At 52.8% G+C, this 26636-nt stretch overlaps 1 long non-coding RNA gene across 1 annotated transcript; it reads left to right on the top strand.

Annotated features, from left to right (window-relative positions):
* The first annotated feature begins 206 nt into the window (after window positions 1–206).
* LOC125755624 (uncharacterized) lies at window positions 207–26353 on the top strand. Its single transcript, XR_007412595.1, has 3 exons — window positions 207–388; window positions 23191–23294; window positions 24521–26353. It is a non-coding gene; the product is annotated as an uncharacterized LOC125755624 (long non-coding RNA).
* The last annotated feature ends 283 nt before the right edge of the window (window positions 26354–26636 follow it).

Genomic DNA, 26636 nt, shown 5'->3' with positions numbered 1-26636 from the left:
GTCCCCGAGCGACCCCCAGGCCCCGTGCGTCTGGCAGAAGCAGGGTGCGTGGTGCAGGTGCAAGGGAACCAGCGTGAGTTGGCTCCTGGGTGAGTCACACGCGGCGACCACACCGGGGCAGTGGTCGCACGAGGGAAACTTGATTTGCAGCAAGTAAGGAGGTCACGGGCAGAAACTTCCGAAGCCGTGACTCCGAGCAAGGGCGGTGGATGCCTCGTATTTAGGGTGAAGAAGCGTATCCAGAAAGGGGAGCCTCGTCATCGCATGTGGAGGTGGCGTGAAGTCGTGCGCGCCTTGACGAAACACGCCTCTCCGTCCGGTGCCTGTTGTGTAAGCGAGGCTTGTGCTCCCCCTTCGGCAGGGACTTGGGTGTCGTAACGAGGGAAAGGTAAGTGTGGTCACCGCGTGGGTCAGTCCATGCACCTGCACAGCCGGAGGCGGGGCTTGAGCTCACGCTGCGCCGGGCCGCCTGGGCGCTGTCCTGCCTGAGGGGCCGCACTGTCCTTTGCCCGAGTCAGGACATGGGCTGGGAAGAAGAGCTCCAGGGAGAACGTGGGGTGAAGGTGGGCGGGTACAAGCAGGTGGGCGGTCAGGCTCAGGTCCTGGGGTCTGGCTGGTGGCCCCGAAGCTGGGCGCCCCGGGGGAGGCACCTGCACACTCTTTCTCTTCCCCGGAGAGAGAATTTCTACAGGGAAGCCTGGGCCTGTGTCCGCGGTGTGATCTGGTGCCCGTGTCGAGGCACCAGGTGGCCTGAACGTTTGTGTCCCCAGATTCACACGTGGAGACCCCGCCGCCCGTGCGATGCTGTTGGGGGTGGGCCCTGGGGGGGGTCAGGGTTAGATGGGCCTGGAGGTGGGGCCCTACGTGGGGTCCGTGCCCTCGTATGGGGGAGACGGGGGTCTGCGTGCCCGTGGCCCTCAGACCTGCAGAAGGAATGTCCGCGTTTAGGCGCCTGGCCTGCCGTGTTGGGGCAGCTGGAGCCGACTGAGACGAGGCCCTTCTCGTCCCTGTGCCCTCTCCATCCTCCTCTCCCCGGATTCCCTGACCACCCAGGATCTGCCTCTGGGCCGGGCACATCCCACTGTGGGGGCAGGCCTCTGCTGTCCCCCTGCCCTGGGCCCTGGTCACCCCAGACCACAGCCCTCGCCCCCTGCCTCCCTCCTCAACAGGAGCTGTCAGAGCAGGCTCTGAGCTCAGGCCTGGAGGCTCCCACTGGCCACTCAGCAGCTTTGTGCCCGGAGTCTCACCAGGGAGGGCTCTGCTGCCCCTCCATAGGCCTAGGTGTGTGGGGGCAGTGGCAAGGATGGCACTGGGCTGCACCCCAGGCCTCTGGCTGGACTGGGCACGGAGTCCTGAAGCCCTCCTGAGGCAACGGCAGCAGGTGCCCGGTGGAGGGAGATGCCTGTGGAGCAGGTCAGCCTCCCTCAGCTGGGGCCACTTGGTGTCTAGGGCTGCCTGAGTATCCCCCGTGCTCTGCAGAGGGCCAGCATCAGGGCAGCTGGGTGAGTGAATGGATGGAAGGTGGGGTGAGGGATGGGGGATGGGAGGGTGGAGGGAGAGAGCAATGCAGGGAAGGAGAGGTGGAAGGATGCCGGGATGGATAGAGGGTAAGGTGATGGAGGGGTAGAGAGATAGAGGGATGGAGGGGACGGGGAATGGAGGAGGAGGGTGGAGGTGGAGGGTAGAGAGCTTGAGTGTGCAAGGGTGGAGGAGGCTGGAGGAATGGGGATGGAATGGAGGAGGTAGGGCGGGGGTGTAGGGTGGAGGAGGAGAGAGTGGAGGGTGGAGCATGGAGGGGTCAAGGGTAGAAGGTGCTCCGCGTATATAACATTAACTCACCCCTAAAATAAGAGGCCCGGGGTGCGATGGTGGCCCTGGTTGTCCCGTGGGCGGGGCAGGAGGCTCAGAGGCGGGGTGCTCCACGGCCCCACAACAAAGGGGTGGGCCTCACAAATGGCCTCAATGGGGCCTGAGTGGGAGCTGGCTGGGCAGCGGCATCCCCAGAAGGCAGCAGCCAGGGTGGGCGGATGGGGACCCCCTGTGGGGGGGCCGGGCTCACTCCCCACAGGCACCAAGCGGCTCATGGGGAGAGCCCCGCCCCCCGCTGGCAGGGTGCCCCCTGGAGCCTGGTGCCTCCTCCGGCGGTGCCTCCCTCCATGTGCAGATCCCGGGGTGCACGGACCTGTGCATGTGCGCTCCTTCCTGCCGGGGGTGGGGGGGCCCAGGCCACGAGCTGCCCCGTTGGGTCTGTGCACCCACCCTGCTTCCCTGCCAGCACCCCCAGGGCTGGGTGGGGGGGGTCCCACAGAGGCACGGGGAGACAGGGGCTGGGGTGACAGATGCTAGGGGCTGAATTGGGTTCCCCAGGATTCTCTGTGGAAGCCTGACTGCCAGCGTGGCTGTATTTGGAGAGGGGTAAGTTGAGGCTGAGGGAGGTCAGAAGGGCGCGGCCTGGGTCCACTCAGCTCACAGCAGGGTCCGGGCGGGCGCTCAGTCCTGGCTGCGGTTGGCTGGATGGCGTGAGAGGAAGGGAGGCCCCCACCCGGTCCCCACCCTCCCGCAGGCCCAGGCCGGGCACCCCAGCGTGGCTCCGTGGCTCGCCGCGCGTGGGGTCTCCGAGCCGGCCCTGCTCGGCCGTCTCCCTCTGTGGGGCTGCCGTGGAGACCTCAGGCCAGGTGCGCCCTGGGGCGGACTGCGGGGGTGCTGCCTCCCTGCTCTCGCGGGGCCCCACGCGACGGGCAGATGGATGTTGGCTATTAGAGGCGCTTCATCAGTGCCAGTGTCCTGCGCGCCCCGACCTGGCCGCCGGGAGGAAGATGGGTGGGCCCGAATGTGCCGAGGACCAGGCGGAGGATTTAAGTGCCCAGCGAGTGACAGCAGGTGCACGGCGGGCCACTGAGGGGGCGACAGCTCAGGCGGCGTCTCCTGCCCCGGCAGGGGGTCAAAGGTGACAGCCGGTGGCCCCCTTAACCGTATCCTCGGCTCACTCTTTCAACGAGGATGCGTGTCTTTTTTCTTTTCTCCTTAAATTGCTCGGTCCTGTCGGCGTGTGTGCTTGCTTCCTCCATGCTCTGCGCCGTCGGAGGTCTCAGGTTGAGGCCGGACGAGCTCATCAATACGTTCCTTTATTTTATTTTATTATTTTTTAAAGATTTTATTTATTTATTCATGAGAGACACAGAGACGGACAGAGAGGCGGAGGGAGAAGCAGGCTCCATGCAGGGAGCCCGACATGGGACTCGATCCCGGGACCCCGGGGTCACGCCCTGCGCTGAAGGCGGCGCTAAACCGCTGAGCCACCCGGGGATCCCCAATACGTTCCTTTATTTGTTTATTTTGTGCGGCAAGAAATCTGCGGCTCCACCAACATTATAAGCACATTCTCTGTTTTTCTTCCAGAAGTTTTGCAGCTTTGCTGTTCACGTTCCGGTCTTTAATGCATCTGGAGTTCAGTGTGCACAGGTGTGGGAATCGGAACCCGGCCCTTGCCACGTGGAGAGCAAGTGTTCCAGTATCATTTGTTAAACACCCCGGCGGTTTGTCGCCGCTCGGGACCGCACTGGCCGCGGGCTGCGTGTGGCCGTTCCGAATCGAACTCATTAACATTGAATAAAATGCAAAACTGAGCTTCGCAGTCCGGTTGGACCGGTCCTATCTCTAAGGCTCCATGGTGGCACGTGACGGGCAAACAATTAGAAAAATGAGCGAGGGACACCCGGGTGGCTCAGCGGTTGGGCATCTGCCTTCAGCTCGGGGCCTGATCCTGGAGACCCGGGATCGAGTCCCGCGTCGGGCTCCCTGCATGGAGCCTGCTTCTCCCTCTGCCTGTGTCTCCGCCTCTCTCTGTGTCTCTCATGAATAAATAAATAAAATCTTAAAAAAGGAAAGAAAAGAAAAGAAAAATGAGCGAGGACAGGACAGATGGGAGGAGCCGGGAAGCGGCTTCCTGGCGCGGGCGCTCGGGGACCTCTGCAGCCGGAGGCCGCGCTCGGGAACGCCGAGCCTGCAGGCCGCGTTGTCTGACCAGACCGCAGCGGGCGGAGAAACCCACGGTCACACACCCCACAGCTTCCAAAGGATTCAACCTCCAGGAGGGATGCGTGGGGAGAGTGAATGCCTGGATGCGCACGGTGACCGCCCGCCGGAGTGGCCGCTGGGCGGACCGAACAGAAGGCAGGTGCTGGGGTGTGTGTCCCTTGGAGTCTTTGTTTCTGAGTCCTGTGCCCCCGCCCACACCCCGCGGGGAAGGACTCTCGGGAGCTGGTCACCGCGGGGTCACGGCCATGAGCACAACCAGACCCTGAGGGCTGTGACCCTCCTGCCAAGTCACCGCAACCCGGGGTGGCCCTGGAGACCCTGACCTGGGAGCCCCGGTTAGAGCGCGTCAGACCCGTCCTCCTCTCCTTCCAGATGCTTCCACGGTGCAAACGCCTTTCCTTTCCTCCGGCCTGTACCCTGGGCGGCAACTCGAGCCTCTGCCTGCCCGACAGCGGTCTCCTCTCGCTGCGTCCGCGCGTCTGCTGCATCTGTCCACTGATTTCGAGGCTTTTAATTTTCATAGTTCTTGGCTAATATTTTAATGATTCATACACGTATTCATTAAATGATTGACACCAGTGCTGTAATTCATATTTTGTAAATACCGCATGTCCCTATCAGCCTAAACGCCTGAGTTCTTATTTCATCCACTTTAGCCAATCCTCTTGGCACGGGGGGCTCGTCGCAGTTGTCTCACGGGGTCTTCGGAGCGCCTCTGTGTTTCGGGATTTTTCTGTTCTTTCTCTTCCTGGCTCTTTCTCCAAGACGCCCTGGTTCCGTCTATTGATTCTTAATTCACTTATTCGTGTTTGAGCGTGCGAGCCATTAACGTGGTCCTCAAGGTCGGCAGCACCCCGGGGAAGGCTTGCTGGGGGCGCATCCCCAGGCCGGGCCGCGGGCTCATCGTTCTCCTCCCCGACCCTGCCAAGCCCCGTGGGGAACAACGTCCCGCCCTCCTGACTTCTTTCCGTGCCTCTGTTCGCACAGATGAGCAGATCCACGTAGTTCCGGGGAATTTCCTGTTTCCCGCTGACGCAGAAGGCAGCACCATAGGTGCTCTTCTGCTCTTTGCTTTTACGACTCGCACACGTCCCCTGGAGGTCCCGCTGCAGCCCCGGGCTCCTCGGAGCCCTCACCCCTCTTTATGAGCTGCGCGCCCCCACGGTGACTCGTATTTGTTCCGCTGCCGGCTGGGGGTGCGCCCGTGGACCCCGCAGCCGCCAGCACGGGTGCAGCCAGTAGCTGTGTGCAGGTGTATTGGGGGTGGACCCCTGGACATGGGGTGCTGGGCGGGAAGGGGAGTGCATGGTTCTCTGAGATAAACCCCCCGGGGAACCCCTCCAGCAGGACCCGCTTGGCGCCCCACAGCCGCACAGTGCAGGCCGCAGTCACGCCTTCCGGTTTCATCTCTCTGAAGTGCTGTCTCGTGTTCTTGTTTTTATTGTGGTAAAATCCACGTAAGATTTACGATCTTTTTTTAAAAATGTTTTATTTATTTATTCATGAGAAACAGAGAGAGAGGCAGAGACCCAGGCAGAGGGAGAAGCAGGCCCCATGCAGGGGTGACCATCGCAGGACTCGATCCCGGGTCCCCAGGACCACGCCCTGGACCAAAGGCGGCGCAAAGCGGCCGAGGCCCCCAGGCTGCCCAGGAGTTAGGATCTTAACCACTTTTACGTGCCGCGCTCGGGGGCTTCGTGAAGCACACTCACGCTCTCCTGCAGCCGCCACCACCGTCGGCCTCCAGAACCTTCTCTCCTTCCCCGACCTGAACCTGGGTCCCCTTCTCTCCCAGCCCCCGGCACCCCCCGTCTATTTTCTGTCGCCGTGGACATGACCCCATCTGGGGCCCTCGCGTCAGTGGAATCACACAGTCCTTGTCCCCGCGCCGGGCTTACGCCACTGAGCAGCACGTCCTCCCGAGTCCTCCCGAGTCCTCCCGCAGTGGCCCGTGTCCGCAGGTCGTGCCTCTCTGAATCCGAGGATCCGATTCTATTTTAGTGTGTGTTGTCTAGTGACCTGCGTTCGAACTCAGCTGTTGGAGACACCTGTGTGAGGTTGAGCATCGGGCCAAGTTCACCTCCTTTCGGGGGGTTGTCTGTTCAGGTCTTCTCTCCATTTCCTAGCGGGTTGCTTTTCTTCCCCCTGCAATTCTAAAGATTGTTAATAGGTGAGGAATATGAACCCTTTGCCTATGAAATGACTTGTAAATATGTATATTGGGACCCCCGGGTGGCTCAGAGGTTGAGCGTCTGCCTTCTGCCCAAGGTGGATCCTGGAGTCCCGGGATCGAGTCCTGCATTGGGCTCCCCGCATGGAGCCTGCTTCTCCCTCTGCCTGTGGCTCTGCCTCTCTCTCTGTGTCTCTCATAAATAAATAAATAAATAAATAAATAAATAAATCTTAAAAATATATATATTTTTAATTTTTATTTATTTATTATAGTCACAGAGAGAGAGAGAGAGAGAGAGGCAGAGACATAGGCAGAGGGAGAAGCAGGCTCCATGCACCGGGAGCCCGACGTGGGATTCGATCCCGGGTCTCCAGGATCGCGCCCTGGGCCAAAGGCAGGCGCCAAACCGCTGCGCCACCCAGGGATCCTATATATATATTTTTATACCCGTTTGTCAGTCATCTCTTGACTTTAGAGTATGTTTTGCATGTAAATTTATTGGCCTTTTATTGCATCTGGAATGTGAGTCGTAGTTAGGAATCCTTTCCCTGCACCACAGTTACAAGGATTCACCCCATCTCCTTCCTGCACTGGGATGGGTTGAGTCTTTGGATCCCTGCACCGTCTGGACCTCGGTCGTGTGTGTGGTGTGAGGTAAGGATCCTATTATGTTTCCCACGTGGCTGCCCGGTTGCCTCAGTGCCTCTCAGCACCTCAGCGCCTCAGAAAAAAAGTCTGTCTTTTAGAACAAACCGCAGAGCTTCCAGGGTGGCTACACCATTTTACCTCCCCGCCAGCAATGCCTGTGTGGGGGATGCAGTTTCTCGGCATCATTGTCAGCATTTGGTGTTATCAGAATTTTTAATTTAGCTATTTTGATGGGAATACGGTGGGGCTTTGACTTGCATTTTCCTAACTACTGGTTGTATTGAACATCTTTCATGTTTAGCTACATCTGCATATCTTCTTCAGTGAACTGTCTCTGTCTTTTGCCCGTTTTCTAGTAGGACCATTATTATTATTTTACTGCTTAGTTTTGATAGTTTTCTTTTTCTTTCTTTCTTTCTTTCTTTCTTTCTTTCTTTCTTTCTTTCTTTCTTTCTTTCTTCTTTCTTTCTTTCTCTTTCTTTCTTTCTTTCTTTCTTTCTTTCTTTCTTTCTTTCTTTCTTTCTTCTTCTTTCTTTTTTTTATACAAATTCTAGATACAAGCTTATAGACAAATATAGGGTTGCCTGTATTTTCTTCCTGTCTGCAATTTGTCTTATCATCCTCTTAACTGGGTCTTTTTGCAGAGAAAAGGCTTAAATTTTGATGAAGTCCAATTTATCAATTTTTTTGGCAGTTTCTATTAAAGCGAAGAATGCCATTACCGTGGCCCAACAATTGCACTCTTTGGCTTTTATGTCAGAGACGAACACTTAAGTTCATGCAAAAATCTGTCCATGAATGCTCACAGCCGCCTTGTTTGTAATAACCCCAAATTAGGGGCGACCCAAATGCTCTTCAGAGGGTGAACGGTTTAACAAACTAGTTCACCCCCACCAGGGAGTACTGCTCAGTAATAAAAGGAAACAAGCTACTGATATACATAATAGCTACGAATCAGGCTGAGTGAAATTCTCAAAAGGTTGCCTACTGTATGAATCCATTTATAGAGCATTTTGGGGTCATGCAGCAGGAGACACAGAGAACAGACTAGTGGTTGTCGGGGGTTAGGGTCTGGAGGTAGAAGGGGTTGGGGGGCTGTAGAGTGGAAGCCCTCTGCACTTTGATCGTGCCGGTGGGTGGGCTTGTGCGTGGAACATGTTAGGACATGCACAGATCTGCCACACACATGCACACGCACGCACGTGCACACACAGCCCATCTCAGTCCCTGTGATCTGAGCTGTCATCTTTCTGATACACTAAATTTTCATATATTCACGTGATTCCTTCTGCACTTCCACTCCATTCCACAAGCAGCTTTATATAGTATGTTTGAAGCTCTGGTAGAGACACTCTTGCCAGTGTTTTCCTGGCACTGTTTGTATATACATATTTTTTTCCCCATATGAACTTCAATATTAACTTGTCTTGCTCTATAAATAACCTTGTTGGGATTTTTTTGAGATTCCAATGAACTTATAAATCAACTGAAAGGGAACTGATGTCTTTGTGGTGAGCCATTTTACCCAAGAACAGGGGATGTCTTTCCACTAGTTTAAGTCTTTCAGGAGCATTTTAAAGTTCTCTTCATGTAGGTTTTGCACATTTTTTTTTTTTTTGCTGAGTTTTTCCCTAAGTACTTAATCTTCTTCTTTTTTTTTAGATTTATTTATTTATTCATGAGAGACACAGAGAGGGAGAGGCAGAGACACAGGCAGAGAGAGAAGCAGGCTCCCCGTGGAGAACCCAATATGGGACTTGATCCAGATTCCAGGATCATGCCCTGAGCCAAAGGCAGATGCTCAACCCCTGAGCCACCCAGGCATCCCTAGTTAATCTTCTTTATTGCTATGTAATTGGGGTTTTCTGTCCTATTACATCCTCTAACTGGTTGTGTTTTGTATACATGAAGGCTATGGGTTTCTGTATGTTAATTCTGTATCCTGTCACCTTACTGGAATACTCTCCTGTCTGAGATTAGTTTTACCATGTGTTCTTCAGAAGTGTTCAAAAAATATGGTATATCATCTGTACATTGACATAGTGTTACTTCTTTTCTAATCCTTATGCTTCAATCTGATTTTTCTTGTCTAATTGCATTGGCTAATACCACTGGTACAATACTGAACAGCAGCAGAGATACTGGACATCCTCGCATTGTTCCTAATCTTAGAGGATATTCCTTACTGTTTCTGCATTGAGAGAGATACAGGCTTCAGGACAAGGGTTGTGTATAGATGTCTTCGCCTGGAGTCTTCTCTCCGACTCAGTGCACAGTGTGTATGCTGTGGTATACATTTTTCTTAATACTGAATCAACTTTGCACACCTGGAGAAACTTCACTTGGCTGTGGTGCATTATTTTCTTTGTGTGGTATTGCATTATTTATTAATACTTTCCTTAGCACTTTTGCATATTTGTAAGTGCTACCACTCTGTAGTTTCCATTTCTTAAAAAGATTTTATTTATTCATGAGAAATTAATAAATAGAGAGAGAGAGAGAGAGAGAGGTAGAGACACAGGCAGAGGGAGAAGCAGGCTCCATGCAGGGAGCCTGATGTGGGACTCGATCCTGGGACTCCAGGATCAGGCCCTGGGCTGGAGGCAGGCGCTCAACCACTGAGCCACCCAGGCGTCCCTATAGTTTCCATTTTTCATATTGTCTGTATAAGATTGAGGTTTCAATGTTACCCTTCCATGTTTTCCTTATTTTTCAGTAATCTGGATCATTTATGAGACACTGGAACTATATATTTGGTCTTTGAAAATTTGGTAGCAGTTTTCTGTGAAACCATCTGGGTCTGGGGCATTTCATGTAGGGAAGTTCTCAATTTCTTCTCCTGAAATTATTCTGTTTGTTTCTTATCTCCAGCTGGGTCAATTTTGGAAATAGGTATTTCTCTAGGAACTTATCTCTTTAATCACATGTATTGGTTTCCTAGGATCTCTAACAAAGTGTTACAAACCAGGGGGGGAGCTTATAACAATGGAAACTGGGATCCTTGGGTGGCTCAGTGGTTGAGCGTCTGCCTTCCGCTCAGGGCGTGATCCAGGAGTCCTGGGATCTAGTCCTGCATGAGACTCCCTGCGGGGAGCCTGCTTCTCCCTCTGCCTGTGTCTCTGCCTCTCTCTCTGTGTCTCCTATGAATAAATAAATAAAGAAAATCTGTAAAAAAACAAAACAATGGAAACTTGTTGTCTCAGTCTGGAGTCTGGGAGTCTGAAACACGATGTCAACCAGACTGTGCTCCCTCTGAAACCCGTATGGAATCCTTCCTTGCCTCTTCTCAGCTTCTGGTGTTGCTGGCGACCTTTGGCATTCCTTGGCTTGTGGATGCATCACTCTCATCTCGCCTATTTTCACGTGGCATCTTCCTACTATGTGTGCGTGCCTCAAATTCCCCTCTTTTTACCAAAACACCAGTCATATTAGATTAGGGGCTCCCTCTCACCAAGCAGTGTTGAGGGGACCACAACTTAACCAATTTTACTGACAACAATTCAGTTTCCAAATAAGGTCACCATCTGAGACACTGGGGGTTAGGGCCTCAACATATCTTTTCTTGGGACAGGAGACACAATTTAACCCATAATATCAGTGTTTTCAAATTTATTTGCAGAGATGTCTGCAAACCAATCCCACGACTTTAAGCTTTCTTTTTTTTTTTTATAAATTTTTTTAAATTTTTATTTATTCATGATAGTCACAGAGAGAGAGCGAGAGAGAGGCAGAGACACAGGAAGAGGGAGAAGCAGGCTCCATGCACTGGGAGCCCGACGTGGGACTCGATCCCCGGTCTCCAGGATCGCGCCCCGGGCCAAAGGCAGGCGCTAAACCGCTGCGCCACCCAGGGATCCCAGACTTTAAGCTTTCTTTTTCTCCAATGGTTGCTTTTCTTGTCATTTCTCATTTTGTTTACTCAAGCTTTCTCCTTTTTCATGATCAGGTTAGTTAGCAGTTTGCCTATTTTGTTAATTAAAAAAATTAGGCTTTTGATTTATTAATTAGGTCAAGTGCTTTTCTGTTCTTCTACCTCATTAATTTCTACTTTTATCTTTATTATTTCATTCCTTGAGCTTCCCTTTGGTTTACTTGGGGTTATATTTCTGGTTGCACGAGCTGTGAATTTTATTGCTTTTTTAAAAAAATTCTTTCATGTTTATTGATAAAAGTGTTCACAGTTCTGAATTTTCTTTGATCACTGCTTTAAGTATATCCCATGGAGCCAATACTACATATCTTCTCTGTCATCATTTTTTTTTTGAAGTAAGTGATTTCAGTGTGCATTTCTACTTTCACCCAAGAATTGTTTTACAGATTAAAAAAAATTTGTTGCCCCCAATTTTTCATTTTGTCAATAGTTTCTAGTTTTATTATATGATGACCACAGACTGTTGATTGCAATAGTTCTACTTTATGGAACTTACTAATTTTTAGTGACTTAATAGATGATCTGTTTTTGTGAATGCTTCGTGAATGCTCGAGCAGGTGCATCTGGGATCCTCCGGCTTAAAGCTGTGTGTGTGCAAATATTAGCTAAATCCATAAGCTCTGCCAACCGGTGTGCAGGTAGCTCTTCTATATCTTACGTGTCGCTCAAAGCTCCCCTCCAGGAGGAGCATATAGCTCGGCGGGGAGAGCCCAGGTGGCTGATGCCCTCTAGCCAGAAGCACTTTCGAGACCACCTTGCTCCTTTGGGGAGGTCCAACACCTGGCCGGCTTTGCCCCACGTGCAGGCGTTGAAACCTCCCACGGGCTGCTGGCGACCGTGTCTGATGCGCATCTCCCAGTCGGAGGCTATTCCTGACCCATCCTGTGTCCTCACCTTTATCCTTGACGGGTGTCCCCCATAAGGCTCCTGTGGTCCCGAGTTCCCCTCCTGCCTTTGCAGGCCTTGCCCCGTCACGTGCCTTCTAGTTCACTTGGTCCGTCCTGCTCTGGGCGTGAGGTGGCACCTTCTTGGTGGGCGGCGTGCTTCTGCGCCTCCTCGTGAGCGCTGAGTTTTCATCTCATAAAGCCGGTTGCTGTGTTATTTGTTCCACGACTTTTTTACTTTTGTTGAGAATTGTGTCTTTTTTTGTGTGTTAAAACGTCCTTCTTTGCCATGTTTAGTGATTTTGGTCTTTAATTCTGCTTTGGTGTCCCGGGACCACTGCCCTCTTTCTGGGGGCTTCTGTTTGCCTGACATGCCTTTATTCAGTCCTGCTCATTGTAGCTTTTTGACTCACTTTATTTTATGTGTGTCTCTTGTTCACAGCTTATAGCTGGGTGCTGCTCGTGAGCGAAATTGAAATCTTTTTCTTTTCTTTTTAAAATATTTTATTTATTTATTCATAAGAGACACAGAGAGAGGCAGAGACACAGGCAGAGGGAGAAGCAGGCTCCTTGCCGGGAGCCCGACGTGGGACTCGATCCCAGGACCGCGCCCTGCACCAAAGGCAGACACTCAACTGCTGAGCCACCCGGGCGTCTCGACATCTTTTTCTTTTCTTTTCTTTTTTTTTTTTGACATCTTTTTCTTTTAATAGATAAGTCAAGCCCATTAATTGTTTTGATTTTTAAAGATTATTTATTTGAAAAAGACGGAGTGAGAGCAGGAGCAGGGGGGAGGGGCAGAGGCAGAGGGAGAACTCGATCCCAGGACCCCAGGATCATGACCTGAGCCGCAGGCAGACACTCAACTGACAGAGCCACCCAGGCGCTTCCCATTAACATTTACAATATGACTTATGGGCAGCCCGGGTGGCTCAGCGGTTTAGCGTGATCCTCGGGTCCCGGGATCAAGTCCCACGTCGGGCTCCCTGCGTGGAGCCTGCTTCTCCCTCTGCCTGGGTCTCTGCCTCTCTCTCTGTCTCTCTCTCTCTGTCTCTGTCTCTCAAGAATAAATAAATAAAATCTTAAAAAAATATATGACTTATATGTTTGGTATGATACTTGATAATTATATGCATGCGGTAACATTTGCTGTGTGATATGTGTTCTTTGCTCTTTTGTTTTTGTTGTTTTTCTTAAAATATTTGTATTCTTTTTTTTTTAAAGATTTTATTTATTTATTCATGAGAGACACACAGAGAGAAGCAGAGACACAGGCAGAGGGAGAAGCAGGCTCCACGCCGGGAGCCCGATGCGGGACTCGATCCCAGGACTCCAGGATCACGGCCTGGGCTGAAGGCAGGCACCAAACCGCTGAGCCACCCAGGGATCCCTGTATTTTTATTCTTATGATTTTCTCTGTTCCTGTACTTTTTAAATGCTCCTATTTCTGTTTTGTTTTTTTATCCCCCTATTTTTTCATTTGACACTGTACCCTTGGGTTGCTGATTTTTAATGGTAACTGACACCCGCCGACTGCCTTTCCCTCCCTCAAGCGCCCCGTTCCCGCTGTGTCCCAGCCCAGACAGGAGTAGGTTACTTTCCGGCCTCCTCCCCACATTCATCCTTTTGCAAAATCTTTCCCTGTCAAATTTTCAGATGGATGTGACGTTGTTTTAGGAAGAACGTGGGTGAGGTGGTTAGTGGTGGGCGAGGTCCGAGCTGAATTCCTGAGATGTGTCCTTGGTGCAAAATGGTGTTTTATTAAAACCCGAGCACGGGACCGTGGGCGGGAAGAGCTGCTGCCCGGAGCCTGTGGGGGTGGGGGGCTATGTACCTGGTTGTTGGGAGAGGTCAGGACAGTGGGAGGTGGCCAAGCGGAGTTTGGTTCCCTAACCAGGACTCTCCGGACCCCGGGGGCCTGGCCACCGCCCAGCTAAGGTGTTTTCTCCCCCTGCTAGCAAGGGATTCACGGTAGACAGTTGGGAGCTTCCTTCCCGAAGTCCGACTCTAGATAGTACTGTTTTTCCTTGTAAACCCCTAAGACCCTGGGGCCCCGAGGGGGGCTCCTGTCCTGCTGTGGTCTGGACCATTCCCCTAGCCTCAGGGCGGGCAGGAGCCCCTGCGGGGTGGGGGCCCCGAGCCGTGTCCTCAGCCTGCCGTCGCTGCCCCATCACAGGAAGTTGACCTTCTGGTGGATCCCTCAGGAAGGGCTCGTGGTTCGGGACTCCCCGAGCTCCTGTGTGCGTGGTCGTGTTCTCTGGGCACTTGGAGGACACCGTGGACACCAGTCCATTCTGTGTCTCTGCTTGTTTCCCTCATCCTGAGAGCAAGCACAGGGGGTCCGGGTTGGAGGAGGACCCGCCGTGACTCACCCACGGAAGGCCTCCGCGTTGGTCCCTATGACCCATGTCCACGTGGGCATCGTGGGGGGAAAGCCCCGTGAAACGGGAGCTCCGCATCCCTGGAGGGGTCTCAGGGCTCATATAGGATCTGCTGTCCAGACCTGGCCAGGGGGATCCTTCCCGGGCAAACACATTCTCCGCGGGAGAGGACGGGGCCCCCCTGCGCTCAGCCCTCTGGGATGTGGGGCAGGGGCCTGGGCCTTCTCTCCTCCCACGGCACAGGGGCCGGGTGTGGGATCCCCTGTCCTGGGTCTTCACGGTCTCGGACTCCCAGGCTGCTCGCTTCCAGGCCCCTCCTCGGGCTTCCAGGGACTGCTGCTCAGAAAGCCACAGTGTCGCAGGAACACACACACTTCCTCTCCCGAAATAGCAGACGCTCCATCCCGACTTCCTCTCGCTGACGTTCTGGGGCTGTTGCCGCACCGTTGCTTTGCTGTTATTTTCGAGACGTGGGGCCGGTTCCTCTGCTCCTACGTTGTGTTTGCTTTATCTTGGAAACATCTGAGCTTCCTTGGGGGATGTGATGTCTCAGGTTGGTCATTTCAGGGTACCGACCCCGGATGTCCTCGGGGATACGGACTTGAGCACGTCATCCGTGGGGCGTGCTCCTTCTCCCCCGCCCCCTCCCCTCTCTCTGACTCTTTTTATTGCCCTCATTGTCTCTTTTTTCATTCTCTTGGGTGCTCCCCAACTTTCTTCTAAGGCCACTTGCGCATTTATTTTAGAGAGAGCACGCATGAGAGCAAGGTGGGGAGAGCAGAGGGAGAGGGACGGAGAGTCCGAAGCCGAGACCTAGGAGGCTTGGTCCCCCAACCCTGAGAGTCAGACGCGCCCCTGACGGTGGCCCCCCTCAGCCCAGGCGCCCCCCGGCCCCCTCCCCCTTTGAAACATTAAGTCTGTGCCTTCTTGGGTCTCTTGAAACCTGGGTGCATTGCAGACAGACCCCTCCTCCCCGTCCTGTGTGGAGGGTCCTCCGGCCACAGCCGCCCTCTGGGAGGATCTGAATTCGGTTTGGAGCAGGGGCTCACGGTCTCGTGTTGGTCGCTGCTGTTGCTGGCGTGGCCAACGTGCCCCTTATCAGGTGTGTCGGTTTTCACATGCTGTTTTTTCTTTTTTAAAAGATTTTATTTATTTATTCATGAGAGACACAGAGAGAGGCAGAGACGCAGGCAGAGGGAGAGGCAGGCTGCATGTAGGGAGCCCGACGCAGGACTCGATCCCAGGACCCCGGGGTCACACCCTGGGCCGAAGGCAGATGCTCCACCGCTGAGCCGCCCGGGCGCCCCTCACATGCTGGTTTCGGTGGTGGCTTAGAAGAGACGTAACTTCTTTCCGACGATGCTGTGGCTTCGGGCGGTTTACAGGCCCCTCTCGATGGGGTCGCCAAGGCTGCTTTCCTCAAGTGGCTCTACTTTCTGGTGGGAGTGGGAGGGACCGTGCGTCCTCCGAATCTGTGGTTCCCTCTTTTTTAATGGGACCTGAAACTTCCCCCTTTTACCACTCTTGCCCCCGCCACCTAGTCCCTGAGGGCACACCCGCCTTCTTTCCTGCTCCACGGGGCTTCGAAGCTTTGCCCTTCAGAGACTCCGAGCTAGGTTGCCCGGGACCCGCATGCAGGGTTGGTGCACTGAGGGCCCGGGACGCGCGGCCAGCGCTTGTGCCCTGGGCTGCAGCCCTGCGTGCCCACCCCGCGCCCACCCCGCGCCCTCATCTTCCCTCGTCCCCGAAATCAGTGATTATTCCTGGGCTGCCCTTACTCTCTGCAAAGCGTGTGAGCAGCCGCCCGCTGGGATGTCCTCCCTTTCGTCTGTTCCTTCCTCACGTGCAGTGGTGTTGAAGCCCGGCGTTCCTTGGGGTCTGATCGCGCCCGGGAGTGGCTTTTGCGCGGTTTTGTTTGTTCTCCTTCTTGTTCTGCGTGGATTCTGGTGGCCGGGCGGCAGGGGCAGGCGGGCCCAGGCGGCTTCCGTTCTCTCTGGTGCCCAGAAATCTGTGCAACTCTGAGTGATTCTTTTTTTTTTTTTTAATTTTATTTATTTATTCATGAGAGGCACAGGGAGAGAGAGAGGCAGAGACACAGGCAGACGGAGAAGCAGGCCCCATACAGAGAGCCTGATGTGGGACTCGATCCCGGGTCTCCAGGATCATGCACTGGGCTGAAGGCAGGTGCCAAACTGCTGAGCCACCCGGGCTGCCCTACTGTGAGTGATCTTAAGGCCTTTCTCACGTGCCGAACAATCAGTCCATTTTATTTTCTGGGATTATTCATCTTGCTAGTGAATTTTCCTGCCCTGGCTGCAGGCCCTTCTCTTATTGATGCTCAGAAAGTCTTTCCAGGATGGAGGCTCGAGGCACGCAGACCCTCCCCGGGTTGGCAGGCTGCTACTGAGCTTGCTGATGGAGGCGCTGTTGTCAGCTCTGAGGCAGGGAGGGTGGCTGGGCCTATACGTGCATCCGGGACCCAAGGGATTTGAGAACAGGGCTTTTGGGAGCGGAAGGCAGCCTTGGCCTCAGCCTCGGCCTCGGGGACACTTGGCTGTCTTCCTAGGGCGCCGCGGGGCGGGGGCTCGCAGGGACATAGAGGAAGAAAGTCTGAGCAGCGAGTGCTGTGGGGGGGCCCCTCGCCCGCGGTTCTTCAGATAAAAGGAGGGTGGTGACAAATGTAAATGTGAACGCATAATCTGTGCAGCTTTGCAGAATGTGGGGCCATTTGCATAAATATTGTTTGCAAAAAGCAATTAGCGGTTCATTTACATGCAGCGAAGTAGCAATTTGCACTTTTTTCAGGACAATTTCTTTGCCTGTGTGCACAAATTTGATGCCTTGCAACTGGCCTTCTAATAGTAGGGCATGGTGCTGTTTTATTTTTGGTCCTTCTATTGGTTTCCTGAGATAATAAAGTTTTTCATTTTAAAAAGGAAGTGCCGAATGAAAGCAGAAGTTCTCCACACTTGCATCCCCTGCCCTCATCCCTTTACTCGCCCCCTCACTCCCACCCAGAGCCAGATGTTCCCCAGTTGGAGACTGCTCCCACATCCCTCCTGTGGGGGCCGACAGGGATAGGGAGCGGGGGTCATCTGGCCCCCAGCTCAGGGGGGAGAGCCCTCCCTGGCCTGTGGGGCACTCGGGGTGCAGATATCTGGGCAGATGTACCACCGGCCTGTCCTTCCCTGGTGAGCACCTACTCCTTCTGACTGTACTCGAGCTTCCACACCTGTGCAAACTGTTTTCTTGACTTCTTTTTTTTAGAAAAGATTTTATTTATTTATTCATGAGAGACACAGAGAGAGGGAGAGGCACAGGCAGAGGAGAAGCAGGCTCCCTGCGGGGAGCCTGATGTGGGACTCGATCCCACAACCCCAGGATCTTGACCTGAGCTGAAGGCAGATGCTCAACTGCTGAGCAGCCGCCCAGGAGTCCTTATTTTCTTGACTTCTTAAATCAGTGCACGTATGTAAGTGAGCTGTCTCACCTGCACAGTGATGGGGGCCCCTGTTCCCAGCAGGGAGGCTGGATCCGCCTGAACCGGGAGCATCAACGGTGGGGGCTTAGTTCAAAGAGGCAGGGCATGTGCTGGCATCTGGCAGCCCGGGGGGTGCAGAGCCCCCACACCCAGCCTGTGGCAAGGAACGCCACCCAGGCCTGGCCTGCCCGCCCTGCTCTTGCTGAGGAAAGACACAGTGAAGCTGAGTCTTAGCCTAAGCGTTAGCCTTCCTCTTGTTAAAGAAAAATACTTTGCCCTGGACGCTATTAAAAATGGCAAGGCAGACTTTATTGAAGACTATTGCAGTAGAGGGGAGAGCGGGCTTGACCCCGGGTAGGGTCAGACAGTGACAGGCGGGCACCGTAGCCAGTGGGCAGCGGACAGCAGATGAGGGGAGCATTAACAGGAGAAAGGGCCCTGACTGGCCATGAAAGGTGGGGGGTTCTTGAGAAACTGGCTTAGCAGGATTCTTGGCTAAAACTAGACTAGGGAGGCCTCGGTGGCTTAGCACTTGAGCATCTGCCTTTGGCTCAGGGTGTGATCCTGGGGTCCTGGGATCAAGTCTTGCATCGGGCTCCCCACAGGGAGCCTGTTTCTCCTTCTGCCTGTGTCTTTGTCTCTGTCTCTGTGTGTCTCTCATGAATCAATACGTAAAATCTTAAAAAAAAAAAAACAAAACCCTGGACTCAGCTGGCTGAGGAGGAGGCTGACGGAAGTTTGATCAGGGACCATAGCTTGTGGCAAACAAATACAGCAGGTGCCCTCCCCGGGGAAGCACCACCGCAAAGTTGGGGTCAAAGCCAGGAGGCATCACCCAGTTTCCAGGAAAGTCTGCAGGGTGAGAGATGTGAGGCTGCGAGGAGAGAAAGCCAATCAGAACCGAAAGATCCTGCAGGAAGGACGCTAGGGGGTGACTGGCACCCGTGACAGGAGTGAGACAGCCAGGCATTTCAGAGACACAAGGAGAGGTCTACAAATTAAAAAACCCCAGCAACCATGAGGAACAGGTCAAATATGTCTCCACAGAGGGGCTCATGGACGATGGCCACGGTGTGGGGAAGGAATGAGCTGGGAGCGGCACGCAGGGACGGCCGAGGTGTGAGGACAGAGCCAGCGTCCCTGTACCTGTGTGCTGGGATTCCGGGAGGACACTGTAGAGGGACGTGGGGGCCACAGTCCAAGCAGCTTTATGGGCTTTTTCAGGGCAAAACGCAGGCGTCGGCCCTGCCAGGTGCCAAGCAGGATAAATACAAACAAGCAAACGCCACACTTGCTCCCTGACCCATCAGAGTACAACGTGGATCATCCCCGATATGGAGGAAATCCCAACGGCTTCCGACACTGAATGGGTGGCAAGGGGCCAGGGGCCACACTGATGCCGGTTCTTCTCAGTGTTGGGGGTGACACTGAGTACAGCAGGATCTTCCCAGTTCAGAGGTGAAATCCTCAGACAACCTGTTATTCACGTGTGAACAGAAAATGAAGATGTTTAGCTCCCATGGTCCACCGACTCTGAAGCAACCGCTGGAAGACGTTCCCTGGGAGGAAGACAGGGAGCCCAGGGGCTGAGGGCGACAGCCGTCGTCACCGTGACCTGCTGAGTGCCGTCTGTGGGCTGCTTGTGTCATCTTTAGCGCAGCGCTGCAGGTGGGGCGCCTCACCTCACCTGGCACAGGGACGGGAGCGAACGTGCATGTACGGATTGTGCAAAATGCTTCACGACCTGCAGCTACCATCCCGGGTGGGGGCAACACACTGGGACCTGCCTGATGCTCGACACTGTCGGCAGAACTGGAGCTTAAGTCTGTTTGGTGAATCTGTGGGCAGCCAAGAGCAGACTGGAATGAGGTATAAGTGTTTCAAAGCCACTTAAACAAAAGATGGAATAAGATAAACCTTTTCTCTAAAATAAGGTGGAAAAGGGGAAAGGCAAACAAAATAGAAAATATGGAGTAAGATTTTATTTTATCAGAGGCACTAACACATGCGAATGGGTTAGGCCAACATGTCAAAAGATAGACTTTCAGATCGAACAGAAATAAAGAACAAGTTGTAACTAAAACTTAGGAAAAGCATGAATAAGTAAGCCGGGACGTGAAAGCGTAAAGCACCGAAGAAGTTCTAACAAAAATGCCAACACAAAGTCGGCAGTCCTCGTAAAGTTTACATCATGCAAAATAAAGTTCAAGGCAAAATCTTTAAAAGAGACGAAAGGGGGAGTATTTCCTCTTGGCAAGTAGGACAACTCATGAAGAATCCTGGAGGGTTGGGGATCCCTGGGTGGCGCAGTGGTTTGGCGCCTGTCTTTGACCCAGGGCGCGATCCTGGAGTCCCGGGATCGAGTCCCGCGTCGGACTCCCGGCATGGAGCCTGCTTCTCCCTCTGCCTGTGTCTCTGCCTCTCTCTCTCTCTCTATGTCTATCATAAAAAAAAAAAAAAAAGAAAAAAAAGAGAAAAAAAAAAAAAGAATCCTGGAGGGTCATCAACACAAGCAGAGTGTGAAGCAAAGGGAAATACATAATCTGTAGTCATGGTAGGAGAGCCCCCCTCGACCCACCCGTGGAACCCAAGAGGCAAACGGACTGTAAAAGTGTTACCAAGAGAAAAATGGATAGACGGAAGTCATTTATCAAAATTGAAGGCAGATTATGATTTTTTAACTGAAGAAGCTAGAAAAAGAATAAGCTCAGAGAAGTGAAGTGTTAGCATGAGGGCATCCGTAGAGCCACAGAAGCAGACCCAGCATCCTTGTTGGCTGTGCCCTTCCTGGCATGGTGGAGGGAGACAGAGGGCCCCCCAAATCCCCATTTGGGGTTCATGCACTTCCAGTCTCCTGGGCAGATGGATACTATTGATACTATTGCAAGATGCAGGCACCACCTCCTTTAGCCCGAGCTCAGTGTTATGCCAGTGAGCTCAGTCCCCATCTGAGTCCATGCTCTGCAAGATGCCGTCTGAAGACACTTTGCCACGTGGGATTCCGGACCAGCAGCCAACACCCATTGCTGATTGGTGTCTGGTGTTCTCGTCCTGCCGACGGTCACCCGGTCTCGTCCGGGTGTATAGTAAATTGACACTCTGGTTTACTAGGTCAGCCATCTGAATCTGGTTAGAGTGTGGTTACTGGGTCCACTCATAGTAGGCCCATAAGTAATGCGTTTCTGAGCTGGCCGTGTTGAAGTCCACACCCGGAAGTAGCAAACTCAAAAGACTGTGAATATCATTAGAACCAAAGTGTAGCTGCAAAGATTTTTTTCCTCATTCTTCATCTCTAATCTCTCCACCCAGATGTCCATCCACCTGCTTATTCACACATCCATCCACTCATCCATCCCTACTGCTTTTTTTTAAATTTTATTTTATGATAGTCACACACAGAGAGAGAGAGAGAGAGGCAGAGACACAGGCAGAGGGAGAAGCAGGCTCCATGCACCGGGAGCCTGACGTGGGATTCGATCCCGGGTCTCCAGGATCACGCCTTGGGCCAAAGGGAGGCGCCAAACCGCTGTGCCACCCAGGGATCCCCCTACTGCTTTTTCAATACATTTATTCATCCTTCATCCTTTCTGCCATTCTCCCATCCACCTGTTATCCATCCATCCATCCATCCATCCATCCATCCATCCATCCAGTCATCCATCCAGTCATCCATCCATCCATCCATCCATCCATCCATCCATCCATCCAGTCATCCATCCATCCATCCATCCAATCATCCAACTAACCAATCAACCATCCATCCATCCACCCATCCATCCTACTGCTCTTTCAGTACATTTGTTCACCCTTTATCCTTCCTGTCATTCTCCCATCCACCTGCCATTCATCTAACCATCCAACCATCCATCCATCCATCTATCCATCCATGAACCCATCCATCCACTCATTCATGCATGCATGCATCCATCATCCATTCATTTACCCATCATCCATCTATTTATCCATCATCCACTGACCAATCCAACCACCCTCTGATCCATTTGTCAAACCACTCTACTGATGCATCAGTTCATTTTTTCATCCCTGTATCTCCCCATCCCTCCACCCATCCTCCACCCATCCACTCTCTCAGCAGCCCACCCTTTGTTTGGCAGCTGTTGGTCAGTTTTTCCCTCAGCCTAGTCCTGTTGCTCTTGGTCACTTCATGGGTTTTGTTCCCAAGAGGATCTTTCCCCTGGCTTCCAAATCCTCCTGTTGCTCTTGGTCACTTCATGGGTGTTGTTCCCAAGAGGATCTTTCCCCTGGCTTCCAAATCCTCCTGCCCACAGAGATCAAAGCCTGGCATCTGTTTCCCAGGAACTCGACCTGGGGGCGGTCTCAGGAAGCAGATGCTAACACAGGATTTTGGCGGGACCAACCACTGCTGGGTTGGTTGGCAGTGTCTCCTGTCTTGGTGCTAGTGGAGAGGTGACAGCCCGGGGCACGTCAGGGACACCTCCACTGTGATGTCTGGGGTGGGGCACCAGGGGAAGGAAATGCACTTGCTGCTGCCCCATATTGAGAGCTTGACAGGTGGAGGGAGGCGGTAAGTGTGGAAGTGTGGGATCAGATGCTGGCGTGGGGGGAGGTGCTGCCAGAGAAACACGACTCACCTCCATTTAAGGCCAAGTGTGACAGCAGAGGGCCTCGTTGGCACAATGAGTGGAAGGCAGAAACAGCCAGGTCCAGACCCCAGCCTTGATTCTTGACCGAGGAGGATACAGGGTTCTCAAGTTTGGCAAGTCCACCCCGCCAGCATTCCATTCTGTAGCAGCTCTGCTTTGGAGGGGAAGCAGTCATTCCCGAGCATCCATGGAACACTGCCCTCTTCCCAGGCTCCTGGCTGAGGTCAAGGCCCTGTCCCAGGGCAGCTGCTTCTGTGACTGGTCAGCATGTGGCTGTGGTGGCCTCATTTGGAGATAAAGATAATCTTCACAGAGGTGATCAAGTCAAAATGAGGTCACGACAAGAACGCTGTGGTGGCCCGAGGCATGCAGGGCCAGTGGAGGCCAGCCCCGAGATTGCATGTTGACCCTCACCCCATCTGGACTTTGTACTTTCTGTTCCCAGCTGCTGGTCACAGCGCCCCTCCCAGAAGCCCTCCCTGCAAGGGCCAGGCTCAGACTGCTTCCCAGGGAGCCTGACCTGGGCACAAGCTCAGAAATCACGGCCCCCAGGTCCTCACAATCCCAGGGCCCACGGAAGTGGCCCCCTCCCCTTCCCATTCTGGGTTAAAGTCAAGTACTCCCTTGGGGATCAGTGTCCTGGGGCTGCCCAAACAAACCCCCCAACACTGGGGAGCTCAAACAACAGACATTTACTCACTCCCATTTCTGGAGGCTGCATGTCTGCGGTTAGGGTATGGGCAGGACTGGTTCTTTCTGAGGCTTCGAGAGAGACTCTCGCAGGATCTCATAAATTCCGGAGTTTGCCGCATCTTTGGTGACCCCCCGCCTGTGTGCTCTTTGCATGTGGATCTGTCTGCAATCCCTCTTTTTGATAAGGACACCAGTCATGGTTGGTTAGGGCCCACCCCGCAACCTCATTTTGCCTTGATCACCTCTGTGAAGATTATCCTTATCTCCTAATGAGGTCACATTTTGAGGTACCCGGGGTTAGGACTTCAACATATCTTCTTTTGGTTCAATCCTTAGCATCTTGCTTGAGGGTGACACAGGGATCCCTGCCCCCCAAGAGAACACAACTTCTGGGAAGGGGTCTGCTAGACTCCCCTGCCGGCAATGGGACCAATGACACGGTAAGTCATAGTCAACTGCTGCTGGGAGGGGAGCGAGCATGCCCTGAGGGACCTTCAGGACCTAAAGAACACGCACCTGCGTGAGATGGGTGATCAGACCGGTGTCCCCAGAAGACAGACAGCTTGTTGTCCACTCCACACTCCAGAGCATCAAGGGAGTGAGTAGTGGACGAGACCCAGGGCAGCCCCTTGGAAACATGGAGTCATGATCCCTTGCTGGAAAGGTCCCATTTCCAGACCTGAGCCAGGCTACAGACCCAGAACCCACTGGCCGAAGGACCAGCTGAAGTTCAGGACGAAAGGCCAGCCACGCTGAGGCACATGTTTGGAGGCTGACTCCCTATCCTTCCCTGAGAGGATCTCAGACATTGCTCAGGCACCTTCACGGGGGAACGGGAAATGCCCACTTGTTTCAAGGATGGTTTGGTACAGGGTTTGAGTCGAAATCAATCCCCAGGGCATCTGGGTGGTTCAGTTGTTGAGCATCTGCCTTTGGTTCAGGTCCTGATCCGGGGTTCTGGGATGGAGTCCCACACTGGCTCCCTGCAGGGAGCCTGCTTTTCTCTCTGCCTCTGTCTGAGTCTAATGAATAAATGAATAAAATCTTAAAAAAAAAAAAAAAGAAAATCAATCCCCAGGGGGCACAGGGTCACCTTGGCCTCCTGGCTATGCTAGGTGCCCAGGTAATAAACAGAGCTCTGGGCTCATGATGGGTCACCTGTTGTCATTTACTGGGTTCTCGAATGTTTAAATAGTTGGAAATGTATACACTTGGCTGGAAGAATCTGTACTTTGTTTCCACGGAGGGAAAGGCCAGTCAAAGCTTCCGGAAGTACCCCCATACAAAACCGATCTCCAATCCTGGAGGGAGTGGCAGAGATGAGAATCATTTTGAAGACCTAGAGGGTGTAGGGGGTGGTCCCCACCATCGCCATCTGAGTCAGCATCTTGGCGCCTGCATGAGCCGGATGTGTTCTACGGGGTGACAGTGGGCCCCCCACAAACACAAGCAAGCAGGAGTCTGAACCACAGCCTCCTTTCTAGATCTGCTGTCTTTGCAGAGCAGAATAATGTGTCCCTCTAGTACGCGACATTCAGCCGTTGATCTGGCAAATGTCATTCCCATCCCACCAGAAGCGGTTTGCTTTTGTGTGGGAGGAACGACAGTGTTCACTCAGTCTCGCCCCAGGGCTGTGCTAACTCTCTTGTCCTCTGTCATAATGTAGCTCAAAGGACCGAACCATCTGGACACACTTCCTACTGTCACAGCGGCCCACTGTGTCAGTGACATCATGCTAATCTGAGTTGAAGGAACAAGAAGTGGCAAGTATGTTGGAGGCCTCGTTAAGGCGCGTGAGCTCTGCAGGGCTCAGGAGGCCACCACACTGGCACCTGCTTAGGAGTTCAGTGGTCCATAGCGTGCTGGGACGTCCTCTGTGAAGGAAAGAACAGATTACTGCATCCTGCACCTGCCATCACCAAGGAGGAGGGAGTGCGATACTTGGAGGCCTCTTGGGGTTCTGAAGCTCGCTGACTCCACATGTGAGCATCCTGAGTGACACGGAAGGGAAGGCTGCCGTCTTTGATTGGGTCACAGAGCCGGAAAAGACCCTGTAGAAATGCTAAGTATGGTACGCGCGTCCCTTGGGACGTACACAGGGGCCGAGCTTCTGCCTGTGGTGTTAGAGGCATTTATGGTGGGAAAGATGCTGTGTGGAGTTTATGATAAAGCCCAATAGGATCGTCACAATGCAGACACTAAGGTTCCAGAGCAAGGCCCTGCGTCTACAGAGGAGAATTGGATCCACTTATGCTACAGCTCCGGCTTGCTGCTGGCTCTGGAGGAGGCGGAGGGCCTAACTGCGAGACATTAGGTGACCACACAGCCAGAATCGACCGACATGACCGGGATTGTCCCTGACCCACCGCATCATAATAGAGTCATGCCCACCCAGCAGCCGTCCACCAGAACAGAGACACGGCACAGCTACATCAGGAATAGTCACAGCAAAAAGTCACAGCGGAGCCGCAGGAGCAGGAGTCTGCTGGACTTAACCTGAGAACACTTACGAGGGGGAAAGGTCTGTGGGACAAAGTAGAGCCCCACCTCTGGTTCCGGCCCTGAAGGCAGAGGTGAGAGGAAATCTTCCCAAAGAGCAGAGCTTTAGAGAAGCTGTTCCCAAACTGGGGGAACTTACTATCTGCCGCAGGTGGATCTGGCCTCGAGGGCTGTAGGGGATGCCAGGGTGTGTTGGTTACAGCCCCTCAGGACAGAGCTACTTACTACTTACTCCTCTAACTGCCAGAAGTGTTGCCTGCTGCCTGCCCAGAGCCACGACTCTCTCTAGAAATTGCCTTCTGCCAAAGCAAGCTGCCTCACCCAGGATAATTCATCCTCTCCAGGGCGGCACCCCTTGACTGGAAAATGGGGGACAATAGATGTTGCCTCAGCTTGGGGCATCTCCAAGCAACCGTCTGACTCTCAGAGCTTCCCACGTTGGTAGCTGAGCCTCTGTTACAGCTTCTCCCTGCACCCAGCTCTGTATCTGGCTTCGCCGCATGTGTTGCTGCACGTACATTTCGGAGTCTCCGAGTCTATTACGGAACTCAACCTAACATGTCAGAGAAAGGACATTGAGTTTTGTATGTTTATCTTATATCTAGTCATTGTACAATATTGCAAATTTGAATTTTTTTGTATTGTGTGTGTGGGTTTTTTTTTTTTTTTTGAGATTTTATTTATTTATATGAGAGCAGGAGAGCAAGAGAACACAAGCAGGGGGAGCCGGAGCAGGACAGGGAGAAGCAGGCTCCCCGCTGAGCAGGGCTCAACGTGGGGCTCCATCCCAGGACCCTGGGATCATGACCCAAGCCGATGGCAGATGCTTAACTGACTGAGCCACCCAGGTGCCCCTTGAGTGTTCAAGTATATGATCATATTATCCCCCAATAAAAGTGTTTTGCCTTTTTGTTTCTGTAGATATAGTGTATATTTAAATTTCTTGACTTGTTTCATTAGGTAGAATTGCCAAATAAATTGTCAGTTGTAATATTGAAAATGCTCATCTCATCTCTTTTCCTGATTTGAATTTTGATATCTTTTAAAGGTGGTCTTTATCATATTTAGGTAATTTTCTTCCTGGCTTCCACAGTTTTTTTTTTTTTTTTTAATTTTTTTTAATGATTGGCCATTCAATTGTATGAAATGCCTTTTAGGTATCTGTTGAAAAAAGCACTTTGAGTTTTTCTCCTTTATTTGTTGATAAAATAAATTGTTGATAGACTTCATAATCCCAGCTGTTCTTGCTTTTATAATAAATGTTACTAGTGCATTATTTTTTT

The sequence above is a fragment of the Canis lupus genome, chromosome 8 (assembly GCF_003254725.2).
Source record: "Canis lupus dingo isolate Sandy chromosome 8, ASM325472v2, whole genome shotgun sequence".
NCBI classification, from domain to species: Eukaryota; Metazoa; Chordata; class Mammalia; order Carnivora; family Canidae; genus Canis; species Canis lupus.
This window is presented reverse-complemented; position numbering and strand designations above follow the sequence as displayed.